Here is a 27,859-nt window from a genome sequence, read left to right as displayed (position 1 = left end):
ATCTCAATACTTTGGGTTTGTAATCAGCAGACACAAAGTTAGTGAGCCATTATCTGCATTATCCGCATCTGCGGTGGTAGTATATTACGTATTCTTCGGTTTTATCGTACACAGATCCTCAAGGCCACCGTAGCGCAGAAGTTCGAATCCTGGAGGAAACATCAGAAAGAAATTTTTCAGCGGCGTTTATCCCCTCCTACCATTGAATTGACTACCCAAACTAATCTTGGCGATTTTTTGAGATTTTCGGGCTTTTAAAAAGAGTAATGACTGACTCTGTAGCTCACCATCCCCGCTGTCTTTAGTGGAATGTTCATAGAAAATAGGTCAATTTGACCAAAAGTTGGCATACCATCGAATTGACTACCTTCACCCTCTATGGCATCGATATGACACAGAACCAATCAATTTGTTTGCGTTCCCTATAACTTTCGCTTTATGGTTGATCAAAGAATCAAAAACTCCGTCTACGTTAGATGCACCGTATTATCTTTCAGTTTAAGTGGCTGCTTATGACACCTTCATATGGCCTAGACGACTTCATTGTGGTGCTTTGAGGGAATAGAAGTCTTAACTTTTTTACATATTGCCCCAATTTTTCTACAACTTTCTCTCTTCACCCTATTACCAGTCTCTTGTATGCATGTGTTTTAACCATTATAACTACTTTACATATTACCAGTGCTCTTTTATTTCTGTTTTCCTAAAATCCATCCGTCCGTCCTTCGTTGGTATTTCCATTTCATTTCTATTTTTCCCACACATTTTCATTTTGTTTCTTCTCCTTCAAGCATACATTTCCCTAACAACAGCTGCCTTTGGTAGGAGTAGACAAAAGATATCACATGAATAAAAAAGGATTGGAAAACAACACCTCTATCCCCCTATGTTGGAAGAGAGTGGTGGGGGCGGGTATTTGGACATATGATAACATACAAATCCATTTGCTGTGGTATTGTTGGCTGATATTTCCAAGAATGTCATTGAAGATTGTGGGCTCTTGTTTTTCCCTCATCCTCATGCTTCCCGTCTTATTTTTTTTAGTGATGGTTGTTTGCTCAGTTTCAGACATACGACTCACTTACTTCGTCAAGTGAATGAAAATTCTATTTGTACTCGTGAGGAAAGCTTAGATAATGGAAGATTTTGCGTTAATTAATTTTTTTCTACTTGCTTTTCTAATCTTAACTACTTGTTATAGCCAAGCCATTTGTAGAATTTAGTTTGGGTCTTTCCCTGGATTTCCCAGAGAGTGCTGGATAATTGACGCAAGTTTGTTTTACACGTGTGATGTAGAAGTAATTGAAATTTAATTTTGAAATTAAATGGGTTGAGTTAAATTTTTATAGGGATTTTTTTTTAAGAAATAACCTATGCATGACTTTTTCATGTAAGATACATGGGTTAGCTATTTGTCAGTTGTCAACATTTGGATTTTTTTCCGAAATCAAATTTTTGCAATATCATATACAGCAAATAATGGTTTCTTATATTTTCATATAAAAATTGCTCATGACTAAGTCATGTATGATAACATGCACGACCACGTCATGCATGACCGTACGAAAAAATACTCTGAAATGTATTGTTCAAGATTTTTGATCAAGGATCTTTGGTTAGGTTAAAAATTGGAATAGTTGACTTTGTCAAGTAAGACCACATGCACGACTATGTCATGCAAGTCACTCAAACGTTTTGAAAGAAAAAAAAAAATTACTTTGAAATATATTTTACGAAATTTGTGCTCAAGAACCTTTGGATAGGTTGAACATTGGAATGGTTGGCTTTGATGAGTATGACAACATTCATGCATGACACTAAGGCAAAAATATTGTCTGAAACTGATTGAAGTACAAGTTTTTGTTCTTGAGAATCTAATAGGATAACAAATTTGGTGAAGTGTTTCTTCTAAAATTAATGTGTCAGATTCTTTATACATAATAATATTACTTTTAACACTCCAAAACATGCATTTCCAAAGAAAGACCGATATTTTTATGGATAATTTATTTTTTAAGTTTATATGTGCTACTTTAAAGTAAATTTTTCTCAGTTAGATTATTTTCTAACTGTGAATCCATCACCATAATAATTTGTAGAGAATACTTCCATTTGGAATCATGAAATTTCGAATTATTTCAAATCCATCCTGTTTATTACATCAAGCTTACACAAATAACAATTAAGTCTCCATTCCTTCACATTCCTTTGTTTTTTTATGTATATATGCTTTATTTTGCATATTTCCAACAAAAGTAAAATACAAAAATTTTATCCAATATTAAGCAACTTGAGAAAGTCCATAATACTACCTCAAATGTTGGGTCCCAGGTGTTTTTCTTTCTTGTCAAATGACAAATGTAGTTATATTTATTTGCTTTTGAGCTACCCTAAGTGTAATAACTTTCTTGTTGTCCCGCAATAATAAATTGGTCATTTCATTATTGTTCAGTTGATGAATAGCCTGTTTTGTGACATAGTAATTTATACCCATAATTTGACGCATTATAAACAATTGTTCAAACACAAAACAAAAACAAAAAAAAATAAGAAAATAAGACGCACTCGCACATATATAAACAACAACAACAACAACATAGCAGCAAGAACGCTACCAAAAATGAAACGCAAAATATAAATTGTTGAACGATCTGCTGTCGCTGCTGTTAGCCTTTATGTTTAAACACAAAAACAAGAACTACAATACAATGTAAATAACCTAAAACTTGCAACAGAAATTATTTTAGCCAATGATTTATGATAGGATTTCATTTAAAAGTCCATATTTGTTGTGTTTGTAATGAACAAAGGAAACTTTTAATTATATGAGGACATGACTGAAAACGAATATTTGCGCATAATTTCTGGTAATTAGTTATAGTTCATAAGAGTTTGCTTTGTGTGTTTTTTGCTGAACTTGGCTTTTCTTATATTTAATTTACAAAGCCTACATTTGGGCGTTTAATGAGGCATGAAAAGTTTTGTTGGCTTGTTGTATTTTTTTTTTTTTGAGGAAATATTGCATGTCAATATAGCCTAAAAAACTGAAATCTGAAATCTTATATGAGGTCTAAGTAGCTTTATTAAAACGTTTTTAAAATATGACGCCTTAAAGTAGGCAAAACGTATTAAAAAATTAAATGGAAAGGTTTATTTTTTAACATTTATAGATAAACGACGTTGCAATAAATTATATTTGGAAAGAATTGTTTGCATTAAAATAAGATAAAATATGCCTAAAGGTATGCAACCAAAATGTTGCAACAATAAAATAAAAAAGTGAAATAAAAATAAAATAAAAATAGAAAATAGAAAAATAAAAAAAAATTATTTAAAATGTAAAAATAAAAATAACATTGCATAAATAAAAATTAAAATTCAAACTTAAGCAAAAATTAAAACTAAAAATAAAATAAAATTGAATTTATTGCTTTGTCTTGTTTGAGGAAATTTCGATCAGAGCTGAAATTATATGAGGTCTTAGAATCTTTGCAAAAAGTAGGCATAACATTTAAAAAATTTAAATGATTAGGTTTATTTTTGCTCATCTATAGATAAACGCCATTGCGATTAATTATATTTGGAGGAAATTGATTACATTAAAAAAGGACAAACTATACCTAAAAGTATGCAACAAAAATTTTGACAAAATGTTCTAAGCGTGCAACAATAAAATAAAAAGTGAAATAAAATGAAAAAATAATAAAATAAAAAAAATTAAATATAAATATAAAATTGTATAAATAAAAACTTAAAAACTTAAATAAAAATTAAAAGTAAAATTAAAATTAAAAGATAATAAAATTACACTAGGTTTAGGTATCCTTATACAACGGCTTTGATTTTGACACCTAAAAGTAGCCGAAGCATTTTAAAAATTTAATTGAAAAGGTTTATTTTTGCATACAGATAACGCCATTGCGATAATTAGATTTGAAGAAAATTGTGTGTTGACAAGATTTTCGAAGCGTGCAACAATAGAATAGAATATATCAATATAAATTTGCATTAATAAAAATTAGAACGTAAATGAAAATTAAAAGTAAAAACGATTTTAAAGTTGGTGCCTAAAAGTAGGCAAAACATTTTAAATATTTAAATCAAAAGATTTATTTTTCTATATTTATAAATAAACGCCATTGCGATAAATTATATTTGGAGAAAATTGTTTGCATAAAAATAAGATAAGCTATGTCTAAAAGTATGCAACAACAAATTTTCTAAACGTGCAACAATCAAATAAAAAAGTTAAACAAAATAAAAAAATTAAATTAAATTAAAAAAAATAAATAAAAAAATAAATAAAAAAAAAACAAAAAAGTGAAATTAAATAAAATAAAATATAAATTTAAATTAAAATATAAATTAAATTAAAATTAAAACTAAAATTAAATTTAAATTAAAATAAAAATAAAAATTTTAATTTTTACTAAAATTGAAAATAATATTAAAATAAATAAAAAATAAAAATAAATTAAATAACATAAAAGAAGAAAAAAAAAATGGCGCAATTAAAATTTAATTGAATAATATATATAAAAATAAATTAAATTAAAATAAATTTTATAACTTTTTCACTTTTTATCCCTTTTTATCTTTGTCAGATCTCTGAAAATTTTATAGCAAATATGAACTGTTTGCCCTTTAAATTTAATTGAATTCTTGGATATCATAATGTAATGCTTTTTAACATTTTTGTTTTCTTCTGAACTTGCACACGTGCCCTAAACTGGACAATTTCTTGTTTTTATTTTACTTCTCTAATCCTTAAAGTATTCATCATTTTTCTTTACTCTGCCTGAGCTTTTCTTATGAAATCCTAAAAGTATGCCATACTTATTTCCATTTCATTACTACAAAAGCTGCTTAAGAACAGTGTACACAAACATTTAATACCACAATTTAAATTGAAAATTTTTAAAAGTATTTGACAAACCCAGGAATGCAATGGCTTTAATTTGATGACCTTCATAAAGAATACACACAAACACGGCGAAAGCTTAAAATAATAAAGGCAAATGAAAAACATGCCGCTGTGGCCATCTAAACAACACAAACTTGTAGGAAGTGACCTTCACCGGGAGTGGAAATGAATGTAACATCCTTAATGAAATATGAAAGCGCGGGACCACAAGTTGTTAGTTAGTGGGAAATGAGCGAACGAGCCAAGTACGTTGACACTGGTGACCAGGATATGCGTTACGCATTTTGCTAGCTTCCTACAACAATACAACTCTGTTGAGCCATGTTTTTGTCCAACACTCTCACGTTTTTTTTTTAAATGACATATAAATACAATGAAATCCTGCTGTTATGCCATTCAAGTTTGAGTAATAAGTATACCCTGAATAGCTATTCCAAGCAAGGCAAGTTACAAAGTTTTCTCTTCAAGGCTTCCTTCTATAAGTAGACGACTTCAAATATTCAAACAATAACAACCATCAAGTTCTTAGCATATTTCAAACTGTAAGTAAAGGAAATACCCAATGAGTTTTCCTCTTCAATGCTTTTGACCATTATAGTTAAGCAGCTTACTTTCTAATTTAAGAGAGGTAAGGCAAAGGGACAAAGTCGTTATAATTTCAGTTCTCCACAGATGATTGAATCATTGCCAATTTTTCTTGGAAAAATGTTTTTTTTTAACTTTCCCCTCGCCTCCCGCTAGGAGTGAAACACATTGTTTAGCTTTGTGAGGGAATTAGAAGTGGAAAACAAAATCACATATACTTAATTATGCAACATAAAGCATTTTTTTTTTTTTTTTTTTTTTTTTTTTTTTTTTTCACAGTTCGTTTTCGGCTTTCGTTCTGTACGGTCATAAAGAGCGCATTAAGAATAAAAGCAGTGTCATTGCGAATAGTCTGTGTTCCCTTAAAACTCTCGTTAAGTTTCTATTTTTTTTTTTTTTTTTTTTTTTTTTTTTTTTTTTTTTTTTTTTTTTTTTTTTTCTTGCTTAAAATTGGTTACGCGAGTTTCATCCAATTTTGGAAAACAAGTTAAACAAATCCATCATGGCCCGAGGGCCGGCCAGGTCTGGCGCTCGTTTCAAGAGCAAGACTAACGTTCTTAAGCGCCCCAAACCAATGTTTACGTTTGGGGGTACTACTGGTTCTGACCGAGCCACCACTACGTGCCGAAACAGATACGGCATTTTATCCACTCCAGATGACATGGAAGTGGCCATCGAGTCAAACATTGTAGACGAGGAAAGGGTACCAAAACCCCCTCCAATTGTCGCTGACGCTTCAGTCCCCTTACGAGAGATTCAACATTTATTGGGAAACGATTGTGTTTTCAAACGTACATCTATTGGAACTAAGATCTTTCCAAAAAATAGTGAAAAATATGACTTTTGTATAAAAACTCTTAAAGAGAGTGACATAGAATTCCATTCCTTCAATTCAAGGGAAAATCGTTCATACACTGTGTTTCTTCACGGTTTGCCAAAAATGCCAACGTCTGAAATCATTGAAGACCTTAAAGACTACAACCTCACTCCAACCTCTGTGACAGAGATAAATACGAAGTATAGCTCAGTAGACGACGCCGTTTACAAAGTACAGTTTGTACGAAAGAATTTCAACCCAGCGCATTTACAAAACATTTACGCAATTAGAAATGTTGTTGTATCGTGGAGAAAACAAAAACCAAAACAAAAGAATAAACCAACGCAGTGCTGGAACTGCCTAATGTATGGCCACGGAGGGGAGCACTGCAACAGACGTTCGGCATGCATGATTTGTGCGAACAATCATCCCACCGACAACTGTCCGTTCAAAAAGAACGACAAGAGACCTGCAGCATTCTCTTGCTTTAATTGCAAAAAGTACGGAAATGAGAGAACCGATCATTCCGCCAATGACATCAATTGCCCACACCGTGCTCATTATTTAGAGATCAGAGAGAGAGCTACAAATTTTCGTAAGAGAAAATCACCACCGCCTCGTAGAACTGCGCACGTCCCAGAGCAGCAAACTACCACCAGCAGAAACCCGTCTAATAACTTTAATAGTCTTCGCAATGAACGAAGCTCTTACGCAGCACATTTAAGAGATAACAATCAAAATGATCTCTTTTCTATCGATGAGTTGTTTGATATATTCAACTCAGCTCTTAGTGAGCTTAGTCAATGCACTAATAAGGTGCAGCAAATGTATGTAGTAATGTCCATGGTAAAACACGCTTATGACATTAAATAATCAGCAATTTCGCATTCTTCACTGGAATTCAAATGGAATTTCGAACTATTCTACTCTAAAGCAATTTGAAGTGTTACTTGAAAAGCACAGTATTCATGTAGCGTCACTTAATGAAACTTTTTTCACTTCGGACCACAGGCCATACTTCTGCAATTATCTGTTATACAGAAACGATAGAACTGATACAAGAGGAGGAGGTGTGGCTCTCTTGGTTCATAGGTCTATTGAACACAGACTTTTACCATTAACGCGTACCACAAATATTGAGAACTTATCAATAGAAGTTACAATAAATCAGAGACGTATAGTTTTATGCACCGCTTACTGCCCCAGGTATACGGCCAACTTTAAGAACGACGTGATAGCTTTAACTCAATGCAGTAGAGAATTTATTCTACTTGGCGATTTAAATTCGAAACACACTTCATGGAGGTGTGAATCAAATAATCGCGCAGGCACCGTTCTAAATTCTTTACAACACCAGTGCAACTTCTTCGTTTTTCATTCTGACAGCCCCACTCTCTATCCACACCAAAACAATAGAACCCCTTCTACTGTAGACTTAGTTTTGAGTAACACCTCTCTCTCGATGCATCTCAAAACCCTTGGATATGAGATTCCATCAGATCACCGCCCAGTCATGTGTACTATAAGATGTTCAGCCTTCAATTCTGTTGAAACTAGAGGTTATGACTACGCGCAATGCAATTGGAGATTATTTAAGCGGGAAGTCCGTAGTCATATTAGATTTTCGACCAATTCTTACCACACGACATGTGCCATTAATAGAGAATTAGAAGCATTTAAGCATTTGATTCTAAGAGCAAGAGATAGAGCAGTTCCTCGAAAATTTCATTCCAAAGTAGCTTCCCTTCCAGCTTGTACAATGAGGAATATACGTGAAAGGAATAAATTCAAGAGAAAGGCAAATCGCTCCTCTGATGATCGAGCCACGTTAGTATACAATCAATGCATCAGGTTCTTAACTAAGACGATAAACAGGCAAATAAATAAAGAGCGAAACCGACAATGGTCATATTTACTGGAGAACATGACCCCAGGAGACAAAAAATTTTGGAAAGTAAGTAGAAGTCTGAGAGGAAAACGAAAAATGCAATTACCACCCCTTGAAGTTGGTAATGATAAATTGGTGTCAGATGAAGAAAAGGCTGAAATTCTTGCTAACACATTTTTAAACAGTCATATACTTACTCAAAATTACAAACATCCCTCAGAACATAATATCTTGAGAACTGTGGAAAATTTCAATTCAAACCCGCCTGATGGGAGTAATGTGGTGCTTATTACCGAAAGCGAATTAACATCTATTCTGCTCCAAATTAAAGCCACGAAAGCTCCAGGACTGGACAACATTCCCAATATTTTGCTAAAAAATTTGCCTGAAGAAGCAGTCAAACTTCTAGTACGAATATTTAATAGTTGTATGAAGCTAAATTATTTTCCGTCGGAATTCAAAAAAGCTAAAGTTGTGGCTGTACATAAAGCTTCCAAGCCCAGGAACAATCCCAGCAGCTACAGACCTATAAGTCTATTAAGTAATCTAGGCAAAATTTATGAAAAATGTATTCTCTACAGAATGAACGAATTTGCTGTAGCAAATAATCTTATAATTAAAGAACAATTTGGATTCAAAAGAGACCATAGCACAGTCCACCAAACGAAACGGATCTGCAATAAAATTCTATTAAACAAATCATGCAAAAAGTCCACAGGTATGGTTTTGTTAGACATCGAGAAAGCATTCGACACTGTGTGGCACAATGGGCTAATCTATAAATTAATTTCCATGAATTTTCCGGAATACTTGTGCAAAATTATTGCCGATTATTTAAAAAATCGTAGCTTCTGTGTATCCGTCAACAACAGATCTTCATCGTTCAAAAGTATCCCTGCAGGTCTACCGCAAGGCTCAATATTATCGCCAATATTATACTCTCTGTACACATCTGACTTCAAACACACTAGATCATTCAACGTTGCCTACTACGCTGACGACACGGCACTAATCTCGAGCAGCAAACTTACCAGTGCACTACTCAAAAAGATGGAGAAAAGTTTAGAAAGCTGCAACAAATATTTCACGAAGTGGAAAATTAAAATCAATCATGCGAAGACACAAGCTATAATATGTCCCTATAATAAATCCCCAAAAAGGAATCCAGCCCGTCCAATTATTTTTAATGGAAACAATATAGAGATACAAAAGATTGTTAAATATCTTGGTGTTACTTTTGACCATAAACTTCTGTTTAGCAAACATATAAATAGCGCCTGCGAAAAAGCGGTTAAGTCATTGCGAGCACTGTGGCCCATATTAAATCGTCGCTCACCACTTAATCTGAAAAACAAAAATCTTATTTATAAATGCGTCATTAGACCTATTTTATCATATGCATCACCCGTTTGGTATAAGGCTGCTAGATGCCACATCAAAAAAATGCAAATCATTCAGAACAAATGTTTGAAAATGATACACAATAAACACTGGAGATTCCCAACACAATCTCTACATGATGAAACTGGCTATGAAAAATATCGCGATTTCATAGAAAGACAAAATTTAAATTTTTTTACAAAAGTAAGAAACTCTTTTTATGAAATAATTAGAGAATGCATAGAATAATTATGTATAACTATTTCATCAACAAACTGGAAAATTTTGTTTATAGTAGATTATTGTATATAAATAACCTAGTTATAAGCATTAAATTTCCAAATTATGTTTGAAAATCCCTTTATTTTTGTTAGATAAGGTTTTTCTATCCCAATTTTTACCTTAACATGTCTTTCATTGCCTAAAATCACAAGTACCTGAAACAAACGCACAAGAATTATATGCTGTAATATCTAAATTAAGATAGATCTCATAAACTATTGTAATTAAATTTGTAAATAGTACCTTAATGATTGGATGAATAAATGAATGAAAAAAAAAAATGAATGAATAAAGCATTTTTAGTTATCAGCTTGAAGGTAGGCTATAATTTTTAAAAGAACAGAAAATAATTGTGAGCGTATAGGAGGAACACAGTAAAAATATAATTGGATATTTTTCACATAATGTAGGAGGAACAATGTATCCACAATTGGAAAAATTGAATTAAAAATTTTGTTATAAAAATTAATTTTGGAAGTTAAAGGAATGAGATGAAATCAAACAATTTACACTTTTAAATTTTCTTGTTTGTCTGTTAGGGCGATGATAATTTAAATTTTACAATTTTCGTTTGTTTCTAAAAATTAAAAAAAAATTAATTTGTTTCATAAGCTTTAACAAAAATATATTTAAGAAGAACTTTCTATGCAAAGGTCTTTAAAAATTTTTTAAATGAAATATTGACTATATTTTTATGTACTCGTAGGAGATATTAGAAGAAAATATTCTACAGAAATCCAAAATTAGCGAAATTTTACCGTTGATGTGTTATTTGGAAGAAATTTAAACTTAAAAGTTAAAATACTTAAGTTGTTAGGTTATAAAGACTTTAATTTTATTCCTTTAAGATTGTTCTTTGTAAATCAGTTTATCTGACAATTTTTTCTTGTTTTTTGCTTAAATTTTTTATATCATAAAAGGAAATTGTGCCATTACTTCTTATATTTATTCCTATACATTACATATCATATTACGATTTATTTTCTATATGTATGAAAAATATGCTAAAATTATATGTTAAACTTTTGGCCTTATTCCCAAAAGCTATTTTGTTTTCTCTCTCACTCTGTGTTTTGGTCTGCAATTAAATTCACAATCATTTGTAGCCATAAAGTAGGCTATAGTTTTTCCATACATATTATATATTTTGGTAGGCAAATGTTGTTGAACTAATATAAAACTAATTGGCTTTAATAAGAAAGTTTTTGCCAACAGTTTTTTCTCTTGATGGTATTTAGGGTATATTTTTGGAAAATGGCCTATTTGGTGTTTATGAGCCAAAAAGTATGCAATGTTTTTCTCAAATTGTCTTATTGTTGGTAAAAGCAATAAATTATCAAAGAGCCAAGGGAAGGGAGAGTGTACAAACTTAGTCATTCGATTTGTAAAATATCGAAATATTGATCTGAGACACAAAAAGTATTCATCTTCTTCTTGATCGTCTTTGTTATGTCCGTCCGTTGGTTCGTCTGTCTGTCGAAAGCACTATGATTTTCATAGGAGTAATGTTAAGAGTTAAACATTTTTCACCACTGCTTTTTATATCCACCAACATCGAATGGGGGTATATTAATCTAGTCATTCCGTTTGTAGCACCTCGAAATGTTCGTCTCGACGTTCTGCATCGATCTAGCCATATACGTTCGTCCGTCTGTCCATCTGTCGAAATCACGATAGCGGTCGAGTGCATAAAGCTAGCCGCTTGAAATTTTGCACAGATACTAACCAATGATGTAGGTCGTTGGGGATTGCAAATGGGCCATATCGGTTCAGATTTAGATATGGCTCCTATATAAACCAATCTCCCGATTTGACTTCTTGAGCCCTAACAAGCCGCAACTTTGTCCGATTTAGCTGAAATTGATCATGTAGTGTTTTGTTGTGACTTTAAACATCTTTATACAAGTACGGTCCATATCAATCTATAACCTGATATAGCTCCCATATAAACCGATCTCCCGAATTGATTTCTTGAGCCCCTGTATGCTCCACTTTTCATCGGATTTTTCTGAAATTTTGCAAATAGTGTTCTGTTACGACTTCCAACAACTGTGCCAAGTACGGTTCAAATCAGTCTGTAACCTGATACAGCTCCCATATAAATCGGTCTCTCGATCTTCCTTATAAGCTTTAATTTTTGTTCGAGTTGGAATATGTTGAAGAAATTACGAGATATTATTTTTTATTTTTATTAAATTTTTTTTATTTTATTTTCTATAATTTATTTAATTTTGCTTTATTTTTTATTTTATTTTATTTTACTTTATTATAATTTAGTTTTATTTTTTTTATTTTATTTTACTTTATTTTACTTCATTTTATTTTATTTTATTTTATTTTATTATTTTTTAATTTTATTTGTTTGCATTTTTTGTTATTTTACATTTTATCCTGAAAGTATGCTATAAATAACTGTTATTAATAATTGTTCCCAAAGCATCCACTCTTGCAATTTCAAAACGTGGGGACCATTTCCTCTTGACTAAAGAGTACCATCCGCACTATGCTTCAAAACCATAAATATTTCGAACAATCCCTAAGGTATGCCACACAATTTCAATTAAAAAGTTTCACATGAAATTTGTTAGAAATTGGAATTTCTTTTCACTTAAAAACCTGAGCAAAAACATTGATTTTTCAACATTAAATTAATGTAAAATGTACACAAACAAATTTTCATTTGCTTACAAATAATTTACTCGTTTTTCATTTATCCTTAAATTCATAGATGACCATGATTGAATGTACATAATTTATAAATTATCATTTTGCCCTTTTCAAATATTTTGTGTTAGCTTTTCCTATTGTCTCTTGATTTATCATAGTATGTAGTGAATGTATATATTTCACACTTCCTCTATGGTCATTGTTTATATTTTTTGATTTTCAAATAGTATTATTGCATTATTTAATTATTCAGCATTATATATGCTCACACATACAATGACAACATGCACAGGCAAACAACATACATCAACCAGAACCACTGCTACCACTAGAACATAAATATTTTTATACGGATCACAAAACCCAATTTGAATATTGATACAAACTAATGAGATTTTCATATGGACGGAGTTGGGAGTGTGTAGATGCTGCAGCTATTGATTGGATTGGCAAGTTGATAATCGTGTAAAATGTACATGTGTGAATTAATGAGTATGCGAAAACGAATATGAGTACTAGTGTCTGTGTATTTCTGTGTGTGTGTGTATGCCTGGCTTAAAACTGAATAATTTATGATATGCAAAAAATTTCATTTGATGCCATGTGGGAAATACATTTTGGTAGAGTTGGTATTTGTTGCTTTTGGACTCATAGAAATTAAATTTCCAAAAATGAGCATTGCATGCTTGTACATCTGTACACACAAATTTGTTGTGATAAGTTGGAAGCTTGTCATATATATTTTGTAATCCTTTAAATGGCCAATGATTTGCATCGTACTTATTCAATTTGGCTTAATGTCAACAACAATTAAACACTTTAATACTGAAACTTCATAATGCCCATGATTTTCGTTAAAATGCCACTTTGTGGTATTTTATGAAAGAAATTTAGTGGAGGTTATAGCATTTAATAATTAAAAGATAATATCCTTAAATGATAAAAGCGTGCAATTAGAAATTTATTTAAACTTAAACTTTAGAATTTATTTTGAGAGAATTTTTCTGAAACTAAAAGTATGCTTCTATTTACAATAATTTTAATGAATTCCTTAGATTTTTTAAATATCTCTGGTCGATGACAAGTACTGGTTTAGTCATTTTCAGGTCTATAATGGTCCCAAAAACAAAACCTTGTGCATCCTTAAAGTATGCAACACAAAATGTAATATTTTGTAAATCCTTCCCTATCGTCAAAATATGCCCCAAAAAATTATTTTTTTAGAAATTAAACAAAAATTTGGCAGAAATTTCAAAAAACGTATCTATATTAAAAGTTGGCCACAAACATTTTTTAATGATGCAAACATAGATTACGAATGTTAAAGATAAATTGATGCAGTTAATACATAAAAAAAAAACTAAGAAATTTGAAAATATTCATTTAATTCTCTTGAAACCTGGGCATCCTTAGAATATTTTAACGTAATTATAACTATAGAGCTTTTACTATGTTTATTCCATTTAAATTTCCATGTTTTATTATTTTGATTTAAAGCTGCTTTTTTCTTTAAAAAAAACAAAACTTTATGACCTTTATCTACCTTATTTTCTTGCAGTATTAACCAAAATTAAACCTCTTAGTGTTTTTGTGTATTATTTATGTGCAATTAGGCGTATTATTAATTAAATTTTAGATCCCTGTGACTTAAGTGTAACCATAGCAGGTATTGCGTGAATATTACAAATTAGTATTAACTAACCAAAGGCACTAAAAACACCCCATGACTACTTATCTACATAATTAAAAGCATAATTTTAGGGGAAGTATTAAATATTATAATTTACAGCATGCCTGTTGGATAATATTTGGTTTTTTTATGACGCATCCCTTGAAATACTTATAATAGTAAGCATAGTTTAAGGGCAAGTATATACATTGTAATAATTTATAGCATACTTATGGGGGAGGGGGTCTAACAACAAATTTGTCAGTTGTTTTATGAGGATACCTAAGTGAATAATGAGAATAACGCTGAAAGTTAAAAGTGCTAAAAAAATTTATAAATTTTATAGCGGTTTTTTCAAGCTTTTCAGGAGTAAAGGGAAAAATCCAAATACCTCAGAAAATACTTGAAAATTTTGTATTGGAAATAGAAGAATGCATGTTTTTTATCTTTTTTTTTAAATTAAAAGACCAAATTGATGAGGATAGGAACACCAAATCTGACATCGCTCACTATAAACGACCATATCATTGAAGACTTTGACAACTTATCTTGGCAGCAAAATAACAAAGTATGGAGGATCAGAGGCAAACAAACGCGTACGTATCAACAAGGCTAGAAGCGCCTTTCTTAAACTCAACAAAGTTTGGAGATGCAGAGACATCTCATATAATACAAAAGTCAGAATCTTCAACAGTATTGGGAAATCTATTTTATTAGTCAAAGTTTTCATAGATCGCTGCCTACGACAAATACTTCGAATTTTCTGACTAAACTGTATTTAAAATAAAGAATTGCAAATAAGAACAAACACTTCCTCCGTCGATGAAGAAATCCGAAAGAGAAAATGGACTTGGTTGGTTCATATCCTACGCCTAACGCGCAATGATATAGCGAGAAATGACCTAAACTGGAACCCGCAAGGACAGTGAGGGAGGGGACGCCCGAAACACACATGGATCCGCTATACGGAGAGAGAGAGAGTTTGAATGTACCCATATATCGTGGAAATAAGCCAAGGCTTTGGCCAACTAGACGGAGAGAGCTTATTGATGCCCTATGTTCACACAGTTTATTATTGGCCATATTTTATTGTAATATATTTAATATATTCTAATTGTAAGTAAAGGACATGAAAAGGGTGATTTTTTAAGAGCTATAGGAAAGCTTTAGTAAAATTTAGGATAATGCATGAAATCTTTATTTGAATCGAAAGTACGGTCCGTATAATTTAATGTTTGAAGATTATTTCATGGAAATGTTGACCGTGACTGCGGCTCAAATGGTCCATCCGCTTAGTTCAATTTTAGCATACTCTTTCCAACATTTCGGCCGGTATCACACGAACAAATGCTTCTATGTTGTCTTACAATGCGTCAATTGAAGCGGTCTTGTTTGTATAGACATGAACTTTACCATAGCCGCACAAAAAATAGTCTAAAGGTGTTAAATTGTACGATCTAGGCGACCAATTGACCGGTCCCGAACGTGAACTAAAATTTTCACCGAACTCACCTCTTAATAAGTCCATTGTTACGCGTGCTGAGTGGCATGTGGTACCATCTTGTTGAGACCACAAGTCAAGTCAAGCGCTTGTATTTTGGATATGATCTCACGGTAGCGCCCACCGTTCACAATTACTTTACGATTCGCATCATGTTTAAAGAAGTACGGTCCAATGATGCCGCCAGTCCATAAACCGCACCAAACTGACTTTTCTGGATGCATTGGTAGCTCTTGCAATGCTTCTGGCTGATCTTCTCCTCAAAATCGACAAATCTGCTTATTTACGAAAAAAAATTTTAAAACATTTAAGAAAATGTTTAAATGTTAAAAAAAAAATAATTTGTTAAGAAAATATGAAATGAATGAGTTTTCTTTCATTACAATAATTTTTTTGTATTGTATTGCCAATAGATTAAAAATTATAGCATACCTTTGGGGTTAACTAAAAACTAAAAAACCATGGCATATATCCAAATATGTGCTCAAATTTTATAGCATTTTTGTTTAGTTTGGCGGTATTGGTGTTTTAGTTTTAAGAATGTTTTCTATTTCTATAGAATATTACAACTAAAGCATAATTTTAGGAACAAAAACGCAATATTTTCTATTATAACAAACTTTATGGAGTTTCATGGTAAATGCGACACTTTTCATTATTCTAACAATTCTTAACTTGTTCTCAAATCTATTAGGTTTTTGAATAAAAAAGAAATCTGCCTTAAATTTTCCTTAATTTAAGATTTTTTATTTTTGGGTTTTATATCACAACCATTTTCTATCTGGAAAATCAGCCTTTAATTTCCTTTAACTTGCAATTTTCTGTATATTTTTTTGCTTTTATATCAAAGCCCTTTTTCTGACGCCCAACAAATAATGTGAACTATGGACTTGTTCAAGCTATTTGTCTTTGTTTAGCTACCGTCCTCTTGTTCACATAAGGAAGAGTTTTTGCAGACCAGCGACGACCACCCTTGCCAAATAACAATAACTTTATGAATTCTATAAATTACTAAATTAATTGACCTTTTTTCTACAGGCACTGTGCTTACGTTACACAGTATCCACTTCAAATGCATACATAATTAAAGCATAATTTTTGGAGTGGGTTTGCTATTAAATATTATAATTTATAGCATACTTTTCGGAGGCACTCATACAATCACAAAATTGTGTATAGTTCTTTGTTGTAAGCTCTTTGTTGCTGCTGCTGCCACTGCCGCTGAGGCTCTTGGCGACTTAACGTTAAAAACATTGCTCTTTTTAGCCATAATTAAATACTTGGCTTTGACTTATTTAACGGCCACAAAAGCGCTACAAAGAGTTTAAGGCGGCAGACGACGGAAGAGATGGCATTCATTTAATTCCATTGTTGCTGGTCACAGTTGTATTATCGTTCGTCCTACTACTACTACGTGCCACAGCTTTATTAAAATTCATGTTCTTTTCCTCTTTTAGTGGAAATTACCGACAACGGCTTTTTACAATGCCGGCTGCTTTTTTTTTCGTGTTGCTTTATTTTGTGACCATGGCAATAACGTGGGTGTGTGGGGAAGGTAACTCTGCTACTGGTATTATTGTGTGCTCTAGCGTCTCATTTGAGAAGCTATTGTCGGCGCCAGTGCGTGTTTGCCGAATATAAAGGCTGGCAAAAGCGAAAAAACATTTTTTCTGCATTAGTATTTGGTTAAAAGTACATTTGTTAAAGGAATCACGTAATTTCCTAGCCAAAACACTCACCCTTGCATTCGCACTTACCCAATAACACCGCACTTTTTCAGGTGAAGCGTTTTTGTGGTGACAATGGAACGCAACTGTTATACCACGGCTCTGCATTTGAGGATTTCCTTAAGGACTTCATTGGGTTTGGACAATTGTGTTTTGTTTTTTTTTTTTTTTGGTTGGACGGACACAATAGTGTAAATATACCTTTTTCACCTTGAGGGATTTATGAAAACTTATAGTGTGCCACCACTGAGCCATATTTTGTTGTTTATACTTTTATTTAGGGGTTTTAACCCAAAAAAGTTAAGTGGGCTTATTTTCTTACCAGTGTTTCCGCTTAACGGTTTTGTAACAAAATATAAACATTTTATAGAAAACAAAAAGTTTTCTATAGAAATAAAATTTTGAAATAATTTTCTATTGAAATAAAATTTAGAAAAATTTGACAGAATAAAAAGTTTGAGAAATTTGTCTGTTGCCTCAATTTTCTAAGGAAATAAAATTTTCAAATAATTTTCTGTTGAAATCAAATTTTGAAAAATTTTTTATTGAAATAAAATTTTGTAAAAATTTTCTATAAATATAAAATTTTACAAAATTTGCTATAAAAATAAAATCTTAGCAAAATTGTCAATGAAAATAAAGTTTTGACAGAATAAAAAAAATTGCAAAATTTGTCTGTTGCCTTAATTTTTTATAGAAATAAAATTTTTAAATATTTTTCTATGGAACTAAAATTTTGAAATAAGTATAAAATTTAACAAAATTTTCTATAAAAATAAAATCTTAATAAAATTGTCCATTAACATAAAGTCTTGACAGGATTTAAAAAAAAAAGTTTGTTCCATTAAATTTTTTTATAAAAATAAACAAAATTTTATGTTTTGTTAATTTTTATCAACATTTTCCCTAAAAAATGTAAGCGCAATTTTCGTTGAAAAAAATTTTGATAAAATTTTTTCTAGAACAAATATTGCTAAATTTTCTATAGTAAAAAATTTTAGGAAAAATTTTTTTTGAAAAAATTTTAACAAAATTTTCCATAGAAAAGTTTTGAAAAAATTTTAAGAAAAATTTTTTTTGAAAAAATTTTAACAAAATTTTCCATAGAAAAGTTTTGAAAAAATGCCACCATTGCAAAAAAAATCGTCTAAATTTGCTGGCATCCCTACTGTTTTTTTCTTGATTCAGTATGATGACGTCATCATTTATTTAAATTATATTTTTACTTGACATGGGTATCCTAAAAGCAGGCAGCAATAAATAAGCTTTTATATTGCACTCTCCCTCTCTCCATGTCTATGTCTGTTTATTTTAGTAGTGTTGGGGTGTTAAAGCTATTTCACTGCAGCAGTATCTCATTTTTCCGAAACTAAACTTAGGTCACAGCCATACCGAGGAAAAGGATTTGCGTGCCTTCAGTTTGTGATACCTTTAAATCCTTGCCAAGTTAGCATTTGTTCTCGCGTCTCGGTGTTTCACAGAGAATAAGTTATTGTTGGTGTATGATGTGCCAAGTGTTGAAAATACACCTCGAAAATTGCAAAACACTTTATTGTTTTCGTTTTCATTTTCACTAGGCTGGATGGTGGCGTCGCTGTTGCTGTTGTTGTTAGCTTAAGGCGCCTTGATGTCACCAACTTTTATTTGCAATTGCCGGAGGGAGGTTTTCCTGTGCTCTCTGTCTAGAACACCGAAAAAACTTTGCCCACCGTTGTTGTTTTGGTGAAATGGTAGTGTAACAAGTTAAGAGCAAAATTAAAAGAAGTAATTGTTGAGGAGACCACCGTAGGGCAGAGGTTAGCATGTCCGCTTATGACGCTGAAGGCCTGGGTTCGAATCCTGGCCAAAACATCAGAAAAACATGCTGAGCGTTGGTTATCCCCTCCTGATGCTGCCCACATTTGTGAGGAACTATGTGATTTGAAAAAATGGTATGGCAGCCATGTGAAAACTTCGCCCCAAAGAGGTGTCGCTCTGCGGCACGCCGTTCGGACTCGGCTACAAAATAAAGGCCCCTTATCATTGAGTTTAGACTTAAATCGGACAGCACTCATTAATATGTGAAAAGTGTTGCCCCTGTTCCTTAAATGGAAGGCCCCTTATCATTGAGCTTAAACTTAAATCGGACAGCACTCATTGATTTGTGAAAAGTTCTGACCTTTTTCCTAAATGGAATGTTCATGGGCAAATTAGCATTTTACTTCTTATTAGTCCACCCAGGGAAAAGTTGATACCAGACGTGCTCATTTCAGTACCATACGGTATTATTAGTGAAGCAACGCCGTTTGGTACAAAATCAATGTCGGATGGTATGGGTAAAACAGAAAATGATTAGTACGGTTTGGTAATAGCCTTATTACCGAACTGGTATTGGTTTCAATGCCAATCTCTTATTGATTTTAGTACCAAACCGTTATTGATTATTCCACCCCCTAATGAACCAAAAAAAAACGTTGAAAATAATTTTTATCTAATTTTATTTCTATTATTTATGTTAGTAATTACAAAACCGTGACCAATCTCAATTTTCTGTATTCAGCAATTGATGCCATATCCATTGAAACCTATTGATGCCATATCCATATGAATACACCAACACAGCATCGTTTTCCACACAAGAGACTATCATGTTATAGATGTAGAATGTCCTTAGAATTTGTACTTTTTTCCATTTTCACCGCTTTAGAGTATTTGAACAGGTTTTTACGCACTGAAATTGTATTAAAACATTTTATTTATGGCGTCTATATTTTAAGTACAATGATCAACAACATTTCTGACGCAATGACAAAAATACAAATGTGACGCCGTTCATTCTTGATACTTGTCTGTTATTGAATTGATACCAAATGGTATTAAAAATCTTTGCCAATGACGCGAACAAATCAATACCAGGCGCTATTGGCAAAGTATCGTCATTTTTCTATCAGTGTTTAGGTCAGGATTCTTAATGGGTCAAATCGGTCCATGTTTTGATATATGTAGCTGATATATGAGCCTCTGGGAGGAAACAATTCTTATCCGATTTGGCTGAAATGTAGCATGAGACGTTTTGTTTAGACTTCTATAAACTCCACCAAATATGGTTGCAATCGATGCATATATCTATATAACTCCCATATAAGCCGATCTCGGATCTTGATTTCTTAAGCCTATAGAGTTCGCAAGTATTATCCGTGAACACGCTTTAACTTGTTTATTTTTAATGTATTAACTTTAATTTTTTATTTTTATATTTTACTAACTGCTTCGCTACACCCTTAAGTGTTTCCGGCCCCCTTTTGTCTTGGTCCAAATTTGAAAATTATTTATATTCGTATTTAACTCTCAAATAACTTTCAAAAGATTCTCAAAATTGTCCCGTTTTAGTATACATGTTCATTTGGTATATAAATTTGGAGTGGGTCGACCTCCCGTGAATTGACCCACATTTTTATATAATTTTCGTATTTTACTCTCAAATACATTTCGTTTGAGTCCAATGTTGCCCCGTTCGTTTCGCATGTCCATTTGTGCCTTAATTTTATGGTGGAACGACCCGCCTAGGAATATATCACAAATTTTAATAAAAGTTTCGTATTCTACCCATGTTTTCCCAATCGGTAAACATGTCTTTTATGGGCGGTTTATGGGGTGGGGCGGTCAAGTCTAATTGTTATATCAAATTCGTACTCTACTCTTAAATAGCTTTTCATACCCATATTGTCCCCATTGGTAAAGATGTCCGTTTGGGGGGGTTTTAGGGTAGGGCGTCCCCCACGGTTATTTTACCAATTTTGTGGCTTCAGGCTATCGTTTGGTGGCATTTAAAATTTTACTTAAATCGATGCACCCATCTCTGAGATCAGGGGTTTTTGAAAATTGTGGTTAGGAAGAGGGTCCGCCCCCTCGCGGATATCACAAAATGAAGTACCATATTTTCACCGGTGGTCAAACTCTACTACTATAAAATTTCATGAAAATCGGTTCAGCCGATCGGTTCGTAAGAAACAAATAAAGCGCAACGCTTTAATTTTTATATAATAGATTAATTTATAGATTTTTTATATTTTTTAATTGGTATATACATTGATTTTTGTTGTAATTTTTAAAATTTTATATTTTTTAATTTTTATTATTATTTTATATATTTTTTTTTAATTTGTATATTGTTATATAAATATTTTTTTTAATTTATAATTTTTTTATATATATATTTTTTTAAAATTTTTTTTTATAAATTTATTTTTTACACTAATTTCTCCAACTTTTTTTCAAGCACCTTAAAGTATGCAACATTTTTTATTCCTCTGTTTTCTCTCTCATTAAATCTTTGGCTTATTGCTCAAAGTTTTTGTTTTATTATTTCCCATCCTCGTGTTACCCACCTCGCTGCTAGTACCCCCCAGCTTTGCACCAGCCCCTGCAGTGTGTGTTGTTAAACACGGCCGACGACTATTCAGCTATTTTTGCACTACACTGTATTAAAATGAATATTTTACAAACAAACGTTTTATTGTTCGGCAGTGTGTTCTTTAATATAAATTAAATATGAATTAAACAAGCAAATGAAAAGCCACCTAAAAGTAGACCTTGACTTTTTGGTTGAACATAAAGTATGCTCTTAAAATGGGACCATTAAAAAATAATAAATAAAACAGAGAAATAGCGAAAAGCGCGCATATCCAACCATCCAATATTGGGGACATTTTGTATATGGCAAAGTGTTTTTGCCAATAGTTTTCATTTTGGTGTTGTTGTTTCTGGCTAAGGTAATTATGGAAATTGCTTTTAATAAAAGACAATTTTATGCTTGTGCACTTTATCGTAGTCTGGTCTGGCATATGAGTGTGCCAGGGCCAATGAAGACATTGTTTCTGTGTGAGCCCAAATGAAAAAAAAAATGACAAAAACCATAGTTATAACTTAATTAATTTGAAAGTCCTTTTTTGTTGTCAAGAGACTTTTGTGGCAAAATGTATTTCAATTTTTGTACATGGGGGGAAAATACTAAGTTTTTAAGAGTTGCATATTGTTTATGGTGTATACTAAATATTTTTTTAACCTGACTCAAACTATTAGAGGCTTGTAATAGTATTATTGCCTATAGCTGTACAAAGGAATTAAAGCTTGAGGTGGGCCTTTGACATTATATGGAACCATATAAGTATGCTTATGTATTCTTCCCCGTGTCCTCTTTTCCACTCTTTGTCCTTTCTCCTGTTATCGTATTTTGCCATAATTTATGTCTGTCCACTTTACACAGTTTGTTTTTTCTGTTTAAAAACATTTATAATTTGATTTCATGTTTGCGTGGCTTAATGCATTTTCTAACTGAATTATAGCTTTTATGGCAAATGACAAAACATGACATTTAATCATGCGCCAGCAGCAAGTATAAAAATCCTTTTGTCCGAGTAGCAAAAGGCAGAAAGGCCGAAGAGTGTAGAAGTATGGTTAAATTGAGTCCACATGACACAAAGATTGTCAGCTAAAACAAAAAATTAATGCACACATGCATATGAGGCTATGGACAATAAAAGCAAACTACTGTAGAAGGAAAAGAAAAGTTGAAAAATGCAGTGTCCTTTGAATATTTGTTGACTCTGTAATATAAAGATATTGAAAATACATTGATTCTCCTATAAACTTTATGAGTTTAAAAGTTCCCATATAGTTGCCTTGGGGTTTAAGGGGGATAAGACTACTGGTCAGATAACATTTGTCTCAGTCGATTTACGTGCACCTTGTTGCAGACTTTATGTGTCTGCTATGTCTGCAAGGTATTGAAATTTAGTTTTAATCTAGTCTTTCCGTTTGTAACCACCCGAAATATGTGTCTAAGAATATATATTCTTAATAGTCTTGATAGACGTTCTGAGTGGATCTGAGTCCGTCCGTCCGTCTGTCGAAATCACGATGGCAGTCGAACGCGTAAAGCTAGCCGCTTGAAATTTTACGCAGATACTTAATATTGATGTAGGCCGCTGGGGACTGCAAATGGGCCATATCGGTTCAGATTTAGATATAGTTCCCATATAAACCAATCTCCCGATTTGACTTCTTCAGCCCCAGGAAGCCGCAATTTTCGTTTTTCCGATTTGGCTGAAATTTAGCATTAGTGTTCTGTTAAGACTTTTAACAACTATGTCAAGTATGGTCCAAATCGGTTTATAACCTGATATAGCTCCCATATAAACCGATCCCCCGATTTTACTTCTTGAGCCCTCACAACACGCAATTTGTGTCCGATTTGGCTGAAATTTAGCATGTGGTGTTCTGTTATGACTTTTAATAACTGTGTCAAGTATGGTCCAAATCGGTTTATAACCTGATATAGCTCTTATATAAACCGATCCCCCGATTTTACTTCTTGAGCCCTCACAACACGCAATTTGTGTCCGATTTGGCTGAAATTTAGCACTTAGTGTTCTTTTATGACTTTTAACAATTGTGTCAAGTATGGTCTAAACCGGTGTATAACTTGATATAGCTCCCATGTAAACCGATCTCCCTATTTGACTTCTTGAGCCCCTGGAATTCGCAATTTTTGTCCGACTGACTGAAATTTTGCATGTAGTGTTCTGTTATGAATTCCAATAACTATGCTTAGTACGATCCAAATCCGTCCATAACCTGATATAGCTTCCATATAAACCGATCTCCCGATTTGACTTCTTGAGCCCTTTTAAGGCGCTATTTTTGTCCGATTTTGCTGAAATTGAGCATGTAGTGTTTTTTATGACTTCCAACACCTGTGCCAAGTACGGTCTATCGGTCTATAACCTGATACCACTTCCATATAATCCGATCTCCCGATTTGACTTCTTAAGCCCTTACAAGCCTTAATTATTTTCCGATTTGGCTGAAATTTTGCATGCGGTCTTCTGTGCTTTTCCAAAATTCTAAATTAAATTTGACAACCTACCTCTTTCGTTTTGCAAAGCTGACATGAATTTTTCGTCTTTTCACCTATTCTCGTATCTCGTATACACTTACACAGTTTCTAGGGCAATTTTATTCAATTCGCCTCACTATAGTTCAAAGGCATTTACAGAAAAACACCTTACAAACTTGTGCCTCCAACCCTAACTTTAATAGATTCAGTGCACTGGCAGCATGAAGAGCGTTGAAAGACCGGTACCGTATATTGGTATAAATTAAGAGAGAAAATCAATATCTTTCTTCATCAAGCTTTGTGGGTTACCTTAAAGGAATAACTACGTTAGCGTACAGAGCAAAGAAACAGCAAAACCAACAAAAAACACTCTATATGTCGTCCTTTTGTGTCAGCGATATCATCTTTTTGTTGTTTCCTCACTTTCTCTATGGCACTAGGCAAAAGCAAAGAGTCTAAGAATATGTATGTAAAGTACTACACTTGCATGTTAATTACATTTACCTTTCGATCAAAAAACCAACAGAAACCAATAGCTGTGTAGGTTGATATGTGTGGGTGTGAACCAAAGGTTCTTCGAGAAGAAACACCCACACAAATATACCTATGCCTGGTAAAGTTGTTAAAACTAGGTGTGTACAATTTCATCAAAAATAGAATGAAAATAATGAAATGGAAAGGGCAAAAATAAGGATATTGCTAATTTAAATTTGATTAAATTGGAACTAAAAATTAGAGAAAGTGTAATGAAAGATTTATTTTTCAAGATTCTTCATTGTGGTCAGATTTAGTAGCTTAACCCAATAGCGTTTATGCACTAGCCTATTTTTCAGTTATAAAAAAATTGCTAAAATTGTCATTGCATATCTTAAGGCGCAAAGTATACAAACTAAAAAAAATATGTTTTGCCCCCGTTCCTTAATGGAATGTTAATGGGCAAAAATTTAATTGTTTACATTTATTATTTATACCTTTAAATAATTCTTAGATAATAGTAATATATTAATAATTTTTTTAACAAATTTTATATTAAAAAAATATTTTCTTTTTTCTTATCATTTTAGGTAAGTTGACTGAATACGATCCGAAATGATGGGTAAAGTATAAATATGTTAAGTTCCATTATATCTTTTATGATTTCGTTTCGTACGATTATGATTTCCCTTGATTCTACATTTTTCCAGTGCATTTATTAGCTATATATGCGAAAAAATAAAAAGCTAATAAATCCACTGGAAATTGTCAAAATTGGTTTAAGAACTACCGTAACTCCAGGAAATGTAAAGTTAACATACTAGATTACGATTTATCTTGTGACTACAAGATAGTAATTTTCGATGTATCTCAAGGATCTTAATTGAGTCCGATATACATATATGTAAATTTATGTCAATAAGATGATAGTATAGCTAAAAAAAAAATACAGCCTATTCTTCCGCAATTTGCAAATTTTGCCCATGAACATTCCACTAAGGAACAGGGGCAAACTTTGCACATATCAATGAGTGCAGTCCGATTCAAGTTGAAGCTCAACGATAAGCGGCCTCCTTTTTATAGCCGATTCCGAACGGCGTGGCGCAGAGCGATACCTCTTTGGAGAGAAGTTTTACATGGCATAGTACCTCACAAATGTTTCCAGCATTAAGTGAGGAAAACCACCGCTGAAAATTCTTTCTGATGGTCTCGCCAGGATTCGAACCCAGGCTAAGCTCTGCGCTACGGTGGCCTCCAACCATGTATGTTTTTCCGCTACCATGTCTAAATAACAACAAGTAATAGCGTGGTAAGTACACTGCAAATTCGCTCTTTTTTTATCGTTCTACCGCCCTTCGTAATAGCCTACCTTCGTTTAACTCAGATAAGAGTCCTAGGTCTAGGGCAGTCGTATGGCATCTTCAGAAGCTTCTAAGTTTTTTCCTCGGAAGTATTACAACATTGTCTGTCATTGTGGTAGAAGGACGCCATCCTTCTGTATCACTGCTTATAGTAGACATCCACAAAAGTGAAGATATTTTTGGCCCTCCAGAATCGAGGCCTTCGTGGAATGTAGGGTTGGTACTGTCGTTGTCTTCTTTATTAAATTGGTTGGGTGAGTCCTCAGCTGGCCAGTCGTACGTCATCTTCAGGAACTTCTTGGCCTTTTTTTCGGAAGTATTACAATATTGTCTGCCATTGTCATTGTGGTAGAAGGATACAAACCTTCAGTCGACTGTTCATAGTAGACAACCACAAAAGTGAAGATATTTTTGGTCCTCGAGAATGAAGGCCTTCGTGAAATGCAGGGTTGGTCTTGTCTCCTTTATTATATTGTTTGGGTGGGTCCTCGGCTGCAGCACAAACTGAGGTTGTTTCATTGGCTCTGTACTGATGTGATTGAGTTAACTCTGTGCCGATGCTGGTATCACCCTTTATAAAAACAAAAAATGATATGCGATAATTGACTTGGAAGAGTTATTGCTCAGAAATGTGACTTACAGTGGATGGTATGCGGTGGTGGTTGGTTTCGTAGATTTCACATATGCAAATTCCTTATGAGCTTCGTACAAATACTAAAATTGACAAGGTGTGGAGTTGTGGGCCCATCAGATGGATAGATATCATTCACAATGATAGTGCTAATGTTGATTTTTATACCCTATACCACTAAAAAAGTAATTGCGGATTTTTTAAAAGAAAGTAAATGCATTTTTAAGAAAGCTTAGAATGAACTTTAATCAAATATACTTTTTTTACACTTTTTTTCTAAAGCAAGCTAAAAGTAACAGCAGATAACTGACAGAAGAAAGAATGCAATTATAGAGTCACAAGCTGTGAAAAAATTTGTAACGCCGAATGAAAAATCCGCAATTACTTTTTGGGCAACCCAATATAACTTAGTGCATTTATTTGTTACACCCAGAACGAAGAGAGCTAGACCCTTTGATAAGTATACCGATCGATACATAGAATCAATTTCTGATTCGATTGGGCTATGTCTGTCTGTCCGTGTGTAAAAAGTATAGGTCGCAAATATTATTGGTTCAGATTTGCATATGGCTCCCATTTATATGTTTGTCCGATTTCGACAAATATTGCAATAACATCATCATTTGTTAACCGATACACTCAAATTTTGGCAGGACGGATTTTTGTTGACTCTCGACATTACTGATGAACTTTATATAAATCGGTTCAGATTTAGCTTTCATATATATATACCGTCCAATTTTAACTTCAAGAGCAAATGCAAGCACATTTTTTAGCTATTCTTTCCACAGTTAAACCTTTGCAAAATTTTACCGTGATTTATATTCCTTTATTTTCCCCAAGAAGCAAATCTATAGCAAGCTGCACAAATGATTTTACAAATTCACCTTTTCTAAAATATTTATGGAATTTTTCTTAGTTTTTGCCTTTGCTTAAAATAACCCTTTGCTTATGTAGATATTTTCTGACAAGAATTTACCAACGAAATTTCTCTAAAAGATGTTTAACAAAAATTCATATGCCCTTTGGTCCTATACAATTCAATTCAATTTAGCTAAACGAAAAATATTTAAAAC

At 32.6% G+C, this 27,859-nt stretch overlaps 1 protein-coding gene across 6 annotated transcripts in view; it reads left to right on the top strand.

The window, feature by feature from the left end:
* LOC106081092 (maternal protein pumilio) overlaps positions 1–27,859 on the top strand; it is an 809,199-nt gene that overhangs the window by 710,429 nt on the left and 70,911 nt on the right. The gene's annotated exons all lie outside the window — the stretch shown is intronic.

Source organism: Stomoxys calcitrans, chromosome 2 (assembly GCF_963082655.1).
Source record: "Stomoxys calcitrans chromosome 2, idStoCalc2.1, whole genome shotgun sequence".
Lineage (NCBI taxonomy): Eukaryota > Metazoa > Arthropoda > Insecta > Diptera > Muscidae > Stomoxys > Stomoxys calcitrans.
Note: the sequence above shows the minus strand (reverse complement) of the source record. Positions and strands in the feature narration are given on the sequence as shown.